The sequence below is a fragment of the Cannabis sativa genome, chromosome 4 (assembly GCF_029168945.1).
Source record: "Cannabis sativa cultivar Pink pepper isolate KNU-18-1 chromosome 4, ASM2916894v1, whole genome shotgun sequence".
Classification (NCBI taxonomy): Eukaryota; Viridiplantae; Streptophyta; class Magnoliopsida; order Rosales; family Cannabaceae; genus Cannabis; species Cannabis sativa.
The window spans coordinates 16,717,743-16,726,744 of NC_083604.1; the positions used below are offsets into that span (position 1 = coordinate 16,717,743).

The 9,002-nt window shown below is 32.5% G+C and overlaps 1 non-coding gene across 1 annotated transcript; it reads right to left on the reverse strand.

Moving 5' to 3' along the window:
• Window positions 1-8,668: 8,668 nt before the first annotated feature.
• On the reverse strand, window positions 8,669-8,775 carry LOC115715367 (small nucleolar RNA R71). The gene has a single exon (XR_004011242.2). It is a non-coding gene; the product is annotated as a small nucleolar RNA R71 (small nucleolar RNA).
• Window positions 8,776-9,002: the final 227 nt, after the last annotated feature.

Below are 9,002 nucleotides of genomic sequence, written 5' to 3' on the forward strand. Positions count from 1 at the left end.
TGTCCATTCAAATTTCTTATTTCCTCGAAGGATATTGAAGAAAGGAACACACTTGTCTATTGACTTTGAAACAAACCTACTAAGTGCGACTATCCGACCAGTTAAGCTTGTTGGAATTATTTTATCAGGATCTAGATTTACTAACAAGTATGTTTTTAACATCCTAAACATGAACTTCTAAAACGATATGAAATAAAAACATATAAAGTTTCAGAAATCTTACAATGGTTGCAGCAGAATATAATGTCTCCTTCCACTCAGATCTCTAACCCTTGTATCCTTTCTGTAGCAAAGTATCACCAAGATCTGAGTCTGAATCTCCTTCTCTTGAAACGGGATTCTTCACAGCCTTACACACTATGATTGAGTACCACTTGATGTGTGTGGGCACTCACTCTTTTCACTATAGGGCTTTAGTTTTGAAGAGAGAAAGAGAGAGAAGGTTTCGAATAGGGAGAGTGAAGGTGGCTCAAAATTTTACTGAAGGAATGAGTTGCATCATCTTTTTCCTTTGAAGCCATCACTACCTATTTATAGGAAACGACTAAGGTTTAGGTTAGATTTATTTGGCATTAAAATAATGAAAAAATAAAGTGGCAAATTGCTTCCCAAGTGGCCGGCCATGGATAGTGGGCCCCGCTTTGCAATTTTTCCATTTTTCTAATTTTTCATTTTATTTTCTCAAAAATGCCATTTTTTCAATTTAACCAGTTAAATGCCAAATCTAATTATTTAATAATTAAAATTAATTATTAAATAATATTGCCATTTAATATATTCATCAATTAGACTTAACAAAGTCTCTTAATTAACAAATAAACCCTAGAATCTCTTTTCTTCACAATTAAACCCTAGCTTAGTGAAAATTCATAAACAAGACATAGTCTAATTTTAGAATTATAATTGATTAATTAAAATCAATTAACTGAGTCTTACAAGTAGTATTATCTCAACTAGTATGGGGACCATGGGCCTATATATCCGAGCTTCCAATAAGCAGATCTAGAATTTACCAAGTAAATTCACTAACTTATTAATTCCTCATTGCATCCACCATAGAACTTGGAATTGCACTCTCAGTTATATAGAACACTGTATATGTTCCACGATATAGATACGCTATTAGTTATCCATTGTTATAATCCCAATAATCAATGATCCTCTATAGATGATTTTATCCTTCAAACACTTAGCCACCTATAAATGATATTTCAGTGAACTAACATAATCACTAAAATGAGTACTCAACTATTTATCTCTATTTAGCCAAGCTCGAAGGAAATCATCATTTAACTTCTATGTCCAGATAGAAGCTATAGATTCCATATCTATGATTAGCGCTCCCACTCAATTGCACTACCATGTCCCCAAAATGTACGTACCACCCTGACCAAAAAGTAGGCCTAACGAACAAATCAAAGAACATGAATAATACTCTTGAGATCAAACCTAACCATGTCAGGATTAAGATCATTTGATCCAGGACAACTAGGTGATATTGAATTGAATAGATAATAAGGTAAATTTATCATATCTAGTCCAAGTTCAATATCGATCCCTTCCAATGCATACTCCATGCATCCAACCCAAGCTTTACTTTAACCAATGGCCTGGAAAGGACATAACACTTATCCAAGGTGCAAGTAAACTATGTTGTAGATTATTATATCTGTTAAACCCTGTGTACTGATAAATCTAGGAATATATAATTAATCACACAATCTTGATAACTTTCTACTGTGCTGACGACATAATAAACAAGAATATCAATGTGATAAGAGTCTGGAAGAATTTATAAATCAAATAAACCTATAAATTATAACATGAACCAAATGACACACTAAATAAGTGATGAAAATACTTCTGTCTTTTTATTGATAATTAAATGATAAAGATTACATTGAAATGGAGTTTTATTTAGGGCACAAAGCCCAACAAAGCTTTGAACTTATTTAGTTTTTGTAGGCAATTTCATATCCAGGAGGCTTCAATTTTCTCTGGATTGGCTTCGATACCTCAAGCATTGACAATAAAACCAAGAACTTACCCGAGCTGACTCCAAAGGAGCACTTTAAGGGATTGAGTTTCATGTTGTATTTTCTGAGGACTTTGAAGCATTCGTCCAGGTCATCTATATGCCCCCCAGCCTTCCTGGATTTGACGAGCATGTCATCAACGTATACCTCCATATTTTGTTCGATCTGATCTTTGAACATTTTGTTTACCAATCTTTGGTAGGTAGCTCCAGCGTTCTTTAGACCAAACGACATGACCTTATAATAGTATGGACCCATATCTGTTCGAAAACTTGTATGCTCTTGGTCTAGTGGATGCATTTTCATTTGATTATACACCGAATAGGCATCCATAAAGCTTAGGATCTCATGCCCGGCTATTGCATCCACGAGCTGATCTATTCTTGGAAGTGGAAAACAGTCTTTGGGGCACGCCTTGTTGAGGTCGGTGAAATCGATACATACTCGCCAAAATACTAAGATGTGATTCTACTAAGCCATACACCACGTTCCAATGTTGCCGAGCACTGAACATGTAAAATTATGAAATTTCTATATATGACAGATAAAATGCATTCTGAATTCAAATAAATCATCATAAATAATTAATTTAATATTAATAAATAATTTTCATAAGTAAACCCTAATTATCTGCTAATTTCCAAATTTAAGCTAAGCGGTCTTTACAATATCGGTCCCTTCTGATGCATACTCCATACATCCAATCCAAGCTTACTTTAACCAATTGACTAGAAAGGACATAATAATTATCCAAGATGCTAGTAAACTACATTGTAGATTATCCTATCAATTAAACCCTATGTACAGATAAATCATAAGAATACATTTAATCACACAATCTTGGTTACTTTTTACTTTGTTGACAACACAATTAACAAGAATATCAATGTGATAAGGATTTAGATGAATTTATAAATCAAATAAATAAATAAATGATCACATGAATCAAATAACACATTAAATAAGTAATGAAAATAAAAATATTTCTTTAATTGATAATTGAATAGAAAAGATTACATTGAACTAGAATTTTATTTAGGGCACAAAACCCAACACAAAAGACTAGCTCATACTTACATGTTGGAAGCTTAATAGTGCAATTGAGTGAGAGCGTTAATCATAGATATGAAATTTACTTCTATAAATATTTATAAGTTAAACGATAGTTTCCTTAAAGCTTGGAAAAATAAGTTAAATAGTGGAGTACTCATTTCAATATTTATATAGTTTATCGAAATATTATTTACAAAGAGCTAAGTGTTTTAAGGATAAAATACATTAAAGGGTAAAGCAGTAATTTTGTCCCTATTCAATGTAAATTTTTATAGAGGATCCTTGACTAGTTAGATTGAAATAATAAATAATTATAATGTATCTATATTTGGTATGTAGAGTGTTCTATGTAATCAAGAGTGTAATATAGTGGCGTAGGGAGGAATTAATAAGTTAGGAAATTTACTTGTTAAATTTTACATCTACTTATTAGTAGCTTGGTTACATAAATCCATGGTTCCCATATTATCTGAGATAATATATATTATTGTGGAGACTCAAATACTTGATTTAATAAATCAACTAAAATTCTAAAGTAGATTATGACTTATTTAAGAATTTTTGGTAAAGTTGGGCTAATTTGAGAAAAAAAAAGTAGTAAGGGTTTATTTGTTAATTACGAAATTTTGTTGGTCTAATTAATAAATATATTTAAATTATAATTTTTTTTTAAAAAAAATTATGTATAGTTATTAAAAAGATAAAATTAATATTTAAATAAATAATTAGATAAATAGTATTTTTGAAAAAGAGAAGATAGTTTCACTAAATGAAATTAAATGGAAAAAAATTAAACCCATCGAGCTTTAGTGAATTTCGGCCTTGGGTTTGGGTTTAAGGTTCATTATTTTTTTCTAAAGCCCATCTATTCTAAACCCTAACCTAGAGAGAACCTATATATAAAGGGAAACTTACAAAAATACTGGAATTTGAGTTAACTTTTACAAAAATACTGTCACACGGAAATCTTTTTAAAAATATTGTGTTTTTATAAAACACCAGTAAAACACAAAGCATAACAACTCAAAACAACAGTAGAACACCTACAAAACACCAGTGAAAACTTAACACAATATACTGCAGTATGGAACTTATAAAAAAATACAATAAAAAAGTAAAAAATACCGCCTGATAATATTTTTGTAAAAAAATAATAAAAGTTAGTATGTGATTAAGGCTCAAATTGGTACATTTTAAACCTTTATTTATTTAATTAATATAAATTAAATATTTCTTAATTTTAATGATAAATTTATATTTATTGGAAATATTTAATTTACTTTAATTTTTTGTTATTTTTCAAATTCAAGTAAAATGTTAAAAAGCTCATGTAGGAGTCCAAGTATTGAGTTCATATGTATCATTTTGAATACATTACCTTTTTATTTCAGGGTGTGAAGACAAAAGTGGGCTTTTGTACCTCTTTTCAATTAATCAAAGAAGCCCACAAAACCATTTCCTCCAGCCACCAATTCATTCCACTAGCATCTCACGAACAGGACCACGCCGCAAGCATGGGAGCCACTCTCAGTCCGCCACGTGGCCAGTTGGTTCCCCACTCTCCCATTCCACCTAATGCAAAAAGAAAATGGTCAATTTTACCTCAAAATTTTGTGTCACTTTCTCCACTAAGTGGCACACGAAAAATACCATATGTGAACAAATTTAGCCCTATAAATAGACCATTAAAGAGAGTGAAAAAAGATCAGATTTTAGTAGTGTTATTATACCAAAATTTTATCTTTTTCTTTCCTTCTTCTTTATTTTACTTTATTAATTTTGGTGTAAAGACAATGCCTTTTCTAGGCTAATTTCTTTGGCAAGACTCAAGTGTAAGTTCATGTAATTTTTATTTTTCTAATATATTGATTCTCTTTGTTCTTCATTTCCATATTTATTATATTAAATTTCTCTTCTTCTAAATTGCACTTTAAATTTAATAGTACCTTTTATATAAGTTTAGTCATGTTTTTCTTATGTAAGTTAGACTATTAATTATTAGGGTGTTTATTATATTATATGATTTTTACTGCATTCTGCCGGTGGTATTTTGTCGATTTAAATTATATAATATGATAGTATTTTTAGAAGTAGTATTAATTTAATTAGAGAACATATTTTTCTAGTGGGCTTAATTATACACATTTTCCAACTATAATTAATAGTTTAGAATTATAGTTGAGGTTAAAGAATCAATTTTATTAGGAAAATATAATTGCATGTAAAAAGCTTGTGTCTTCCATAATCATTTTCTGATCACTTCTCATTTTAATTACTTGTTTAATTTTTGAAAATCATTTTCTCAATATTCTCACATAACATTCAAGGTTCTTATTTTATTCTCGTAAAATTACTAACTGTCCTTTTGAGTGTATTTTTCCTCCCTCTAGATACGACATATAGGCCGTTTACTACCGCGACCGCAGTGTAACTAATTGGGCGACATCAATTTTTGGCACTGTTGCTGGGGAAGTTTCTGCGCTACAAGAGGTTAGTATAGTAGTTTTTTTTTATTTTATTTTTTTTTTTGTCTCTCTTTATTTGTTTACATAAAAAAAAAATTTTAGTTAACATAATATAATTTAGTTTTTTTTTTAAGTTATATATAGATTCAAAAAAAAAATCATTATATATTATTATTATTATTATTCTGTACTCTTTTAGTAAAAAAAAAAAATAAGCAAGTAGTTTATTTATTATTTTTTTTGTTGTTAGTTGTATTTATTATTTTACTACTATATTAGGGTGTTAGTTTTTTTTTTTTACATTCTTTTATTTTGTATACTTTTTTTTTCCCTTTAGGATTAGCCATTTATTTTATTTTATTTATTTTAGGTTAGTTTTACATTTTTCTCCTTTAGGCTAAAAAAAAAAATTGTGCACAAAATATTTTCATAAATTTTTTAGTGTAAATCCAATTGTGTAATGATAAAAGTGGTACAAACTGAGATTATTCTGTCTAAAAAATATTGGCTTTAAAGGTTTGTGGTAGAGTACCCTCTACACTTTCTAGACATCCCGGGGAGTTCTAGTAAAAGTGTGGGATAAAGCGGTACCTTGGCAACCTTCACAATCGGCCTGGGAATATCTTGTGTGAATATCCTTGCATTATTACATAGTTGTAATTTACATTATTTAACAAGTGAAAATACAAAAAAATAAAAAATAAAAAAGTGAATGTCACGAAATAGAGACAAATTAGGGAGATTTGTAAAACAACAAATTGAAATTTTAGAAAACTCTCCTAAATCGTCTTCTTCCACTTGTTCTCATTCACCACCATCACCCATACTTCCTGCACTGCCAATGATGGCTCAACAACAGGAAATCCAACCAAGAACGCTACAGGATTATCTACATCCTACGCGTACGGCCACACCTTCATGCATAATGTATCCCATGAATATGCCCAACTTCGATTTCAAACCTGGCATGATTCAACTTTTACCAACCTTTCATGGTATGGAAAATGAGAGTCCATATGTGGATATTCAGGCCTTCGAAGAGGTGGTGGCCACATTCAACAACCAAGCTGACATCATTAACTTGGTGAGATTGAAGTTCTTTCCTTTCTCACTCAAGGATAAAGCCAAAAGCTGGTTGTATTGTTAGGCTATTTTTAGCCTATGTTTTGGATCTAATTTATGTGCGTTTTTAGCTGTGTTGGGACGGAATTACGCTTGTTTTCTATGTTTTCAGGTTCTTTGGAATAAAAGAGGTCTCGGGTGCAGAAATTCGATAAAAGACGTGCTGAGCCGAAGAAAACACAATTTCTGAGTAATTGTGCATATCTGGCCGCGGCTAAACACAACTTGGCCACGGCTAGATCTCGAAGGGTTTCAAAGGCACAGTCGCCGCGGCGATGAAGAGTCTCGCCGCGGCCATTTAAGAGTTACAGAGAGACCCCTAATTTGCAATTATCTCGCCGCGGCGAGAGGAAGCTTAGCCGCGGCGAGATCCCGTACGGACCAGGGGCATTTTCGTCCATCGAACCCTAAATTTTAGTTATAAATAGAAAACTGCGAATGGAAGTCTGGGAGAGCGATCAGAAACCCTAAAATACAGCTGAGAGCGGCAGGAAGAGCACAGAGATTGAAGTGAAGATCCAAAATTCATCCACCAACAGTTCTTTTCTTTATTCCTCTTTAATTTCTTTATGTTGAATATTGCTATAGGAATGGTTATGGATTTGTTTCTGAACTAAATTTCCCATTTAGGGAGGATGATGATTGTTGTTTAATGTTTTTCCTAGTTAATGTTTAATTACCATTCCTCAATTCTTGTGTGTGAAATTATCTTAATTTGTTCTTAATTTCATGTTTAAGATTGATCACCTTGTCCATGCTCTATGATCTCAATTCGAAATCTGAAAAGTGAGAATTGAGAATGCTAAAATTAAGATAATCGATGTTCTATGTGAAACGAAAGTATTTGCATGACTTATGTGACAAGTAGATTATTACTTAATGCTGATTTCATGTTAGTTTAATTAAGGAATTAATTAGATAACATGTGATTTAGAATCTAGAAGATCTGAAAGGAGCTAGGTTATTTCATAATCTGTCATTCACTCCAAGAATAGGATAGTAATTAAGCATTAACGATTTGGGTAAACAACAACAGGATTCTCCTCCCTATTATCTCATCTTGCTCAACTTTCAATTGTGTCATTAAGTTTTCTGAATTTCTTTCATATTTTACTGTTTTTAAATCATAATTGCTTTTGATTTGCCGAATAGAATCATAAGTATAATTTAGTGGTATTTAATCCAATTCCCTATGGGATCGACCTCACCTGTGTGAGATTTACTACTTGATTGCGTATACTTGCGTAGCGTTTATAAAATATAGCAACAAGTTTTTGGCGCCGTTGCCGGGGAATTGTTAAAGATTAATATTACATAAAATTATACTAACTTCTACTTTGGTATATTTTCTCTTGCTGATTTTTCTAACCTTTTTCTTGCAATATTTTCTTGATCTATTTCAGGAATCCTAAGTGCATGCGCCGTCAAGGACAAACAGTCATATTACCAGTTGATCCTGAAATCGAGAAAACTTGCAGGAGGAATCGAAAGAACAAGAGGCAAGAAAGAGTTTCAGCAACTGCTGAAACATCAGAAATCATGGCTGCCAATGTGAACAATAATGCTGGAAACAATGGGGGTAATAACGGTAATAATGGAGGTGCCGTGGAAGATCAAGCTAATGGCCGTAGCTTGAGAGATTACATTCTCCCTACTCTGACGGGAGTGCAGTCATGTATCAGGCCACCGGCAGTGGATGCAAACAACTTCGAGATTAAGCCTGCCATCCTTCAAATGGTGCAGTCTTCAGTTCAGTTTGGTGGCCTCCCTTCTGAAGATCCTAATCTGCATCTCTCTAACTTCATGGAACTTTGTGAAACTTTTAAGGTTAATGGAGTTAGCGATGATGCCATTCGACTGAGATTGTTTCCATTCTCGCTCAGAGAACGAGCCAAGAGTTGGTTGAATTCCTTGCCACCTAATTCTATTGCCACCTGGAATGATCTGGCAACAAAATTCTTGTCAAAGTTCTTTCCTCCAGCCAAGTCTGCAAAGCTGAGAGGAGAAATCAATAATTTCTGCCAACAAGATAATGAATCTCTCCATGAGGCTTGGGAGAGGTTTAAAGATCTGATCAGGAGGTGTCCTCATCATGGTATAGAGAAGTGGATGCTGGTTCACAACTTCTACAACGGGCTGGTTGGTAATACTAGAACTCTAATAGATGCAGCAGCGGGCGGAGCTTTTATGAGAAAGAGTGCTAATGAGGCGTATGATCTATTGGAGGAGATGGCTCTAAACAATCAGCAGTGGCCAACTGAAAGGAGTCAATCTAAGAAGGTAGCTGGTGTGTTAGAAGTTGATGCCATCACAAAGTTAACAGCTC